Raw genomic sequence first — 2681 nt, forward strand, 5'->3', positions numbered from 1 at the left:
AAGTGGAGTGTTAAAGTCCCCTGCAATGACCACATTCTTATCAATAAGGTTGCTTATGTTTATGAGTAATTGTTGTATATATTTGGGGGCTCCGGTATTCGGTGCATAGACATTTATAATTGTTAGCTCTTCCTGATGGATAGACCCTGTGATTATTGTATATTGCCCTTCTTTATGTCTTTTTTTTTTAATGTATGAAATTTATTGTCAAATTGGTTTCCATACAACACCCAGTGCTCATCCCAAAAGGTGCCCTCCTCAATACCCTTCACCTACCCTCCCCTCCATCCCACCCCCCATGAACCCTCAGTTTGTTCTCAGTATTTAACAGTCTCTTATGCTTTGGTTCTATCCCACTCTAACCTCTTTTTTTTTCCTTCCCCTCCCCCATGGGTTTCTGTTAAGTTTCTCAGGATCCACATAAGAGTGAAACCATATGGTATCTGTCTTTCTCTGTATGGCTTATTTCACTTAGCATCACACTCTCCAGTTCCATCCACGTTGCTACAAAAGGCCATATTTCATTCTTTCTCATTGCCACATAGTATTCCATTGTGTATGTAAACCACAATTTCTTTATCCATTCATCAGTTGATGGACATTTAGGCTCTTTCCATAATTTGGCTATTGTTGAGAGTGCTGCTATAAACATTGGGGTAAAAGTGCCCTTATGCATCAGTACTCCTGTATCCCTTGGATAAATTCCTAACAGTGCTATTGCTGGGTCATAGGGTAGGTCTATTTTTAATTTTCTGAGGAACCTCCACACTGTTTTCCAGAGTGGCTGCACCAATTTGCATTCCCACCAACAGTGCAAGAGGGTTCCCGTTTCTCCACATCCTCTCCAGCATCTATAGTCTCCTGATTTCTTCATTTTGGCCACTCTGACTGGCGTGAGGTGGTATCTGAGTGTGGTTTTGATTTGTATTTCCCTGATAAGGAGCGACGTTGAACATCTTTTCATGTGCCTGTTGGCCATCCGGATGTCTTCTTTACAGAAGTGTCTATTCATGTTTTCTGCCCATTTCTTCACTGGGTTATTTGTTTTTCGGGTGTGGAGTTTGGGGAGCTCTTTATAGATTTTGGATACTAGCCCTTTGTCCGATATGTCATTTGCAAATATCTTTTCCCATTCCGTTGGTTGCCTTTTAGTTTTGTTGGTTGTTTCCTTTGCTGTGCAGAAGCTTTTTATCTTCATAAGGTCCCAGTAATTCACTTTTGCTTTTAATTCCCTTGCCTTTGGGGATGTGTCGAGTTAGAGATTGCTACGGCTGAGGTCAGAGAGATCTTTTCCTGCTTTCTCCTCTAGGGTTTTGATGGTTTCCTGTCTCACATTCAGGTCCTTTATCCATTTTGAGTTTATTTTTGTGAATGGTGTGAGAAAGTGGTCTAGTTTCAACCTTCTGCATGTTGCTGTCCAGTTCTCCCAGCACCATTTGTTAAAGAGACTGTCTTTTTTCCATTGGATGTTCTTTCCTGCTTTGTCAAAGATGAGTTGGCCATACGTTTGTGGGTCTAGTTCTGGGGTTTCTATTCTATTCCATTGGTCTATGTGTCTGTTTTTGTGCCAATACCATGCTGTCTTGATGATGACAGCTTTGTAGTAGAGGCTAAAATCTGGGATTGTGATGCCTCCTGCTTTGGTCTTTTTCTTCAAAATTACTTTGGCTATTCGGGGCCTTTTGTGGTTCCATATGAATTTTAGGATTGCTTGTTCTAGTTTCGAGAAGAATGCTGGTGCAATTTTGATTGGGATTGCATTGAATGTGTAGATAGCTTTGGGTAGTATTGACATTTTGACAATATTTATTCTTCCAATCCATGAGCACGGAATGTCTTTCCATTTCTTTATATCTTCTTCAATTACCTTCATAAGCTTTCTATAGTTTTCAGCATATAGATCTTTTACATCTTTGGTTAGATTTATTCCTAGGTATTTTATGCTTCTTGGTGCAATTGTGAATGGGATCAGTTTCTTTATTTGTCTTTCTGTTGCTTCATTGTTAGTGTATAAGAATGCAACTGACTTCTGTACATTGATTTTGTATCCTGCAACTTTGCTGAATTCATGTATCAGTTCTAGCAGACTTCTGGTGGAGTCTATAGGATTTTCCATGTATAATATCATGTCATCTGCAAAAAGCAAAAGCTTGACTTCATCTTTGCCAATTTTGATGCCTTTGATTTCCTTTTGTTTTCTGATTGCTGATGCTAAAGCTTCCAGTACTATGTTAAACAACAGGGGTGAAAGTGGACATCCCTGTCGTGTTCCTGATCTCAGGGACAAAGCTCTCAGTTTTTCCCCATTGAGGATGATGTTAGCTGTGGGCTTTTCATAAATGGCTTTTATGATCTTTAAGTATGTTCCTTCTATCCCGACTTTCTCGAGGGTTTTTATTAAGAAAGGGTGCTGGATTTTGTCAAAGGCCTTTTCTGCATCGATTGACAGGATCATATGTTTCTTATCTTTACTTTTATTAATGTGATGTATCACGTTGATTGATTTGCGAATGTTGTACCAGCCCTGCATCCCAGGAATAAATCCCACTTGATCACGGTGAATAATTCTTTTTATATGCCATTGAATTCGATTTGCTAGTATCTTATTGAGAATTTTTGCATCCATATTCATCAGGGATATTGGCCTGTATTTCTCTTTTTTTACTGGGTCTCTGTCTGGT

Source organism: Panthera onca, chromosome X (assembly GCF_046562875.1).
Source record: "Panthera onca isolate mPanOnc1 chromosome X, mPanOnc1 haplotype 2, whole genome shotgun sequence".
Lineage (NCBI taxonomy): Eukaryota > Metazoa > Chordata > Mammalia > Carnivora > Felidae > Panthera > Panthera onca.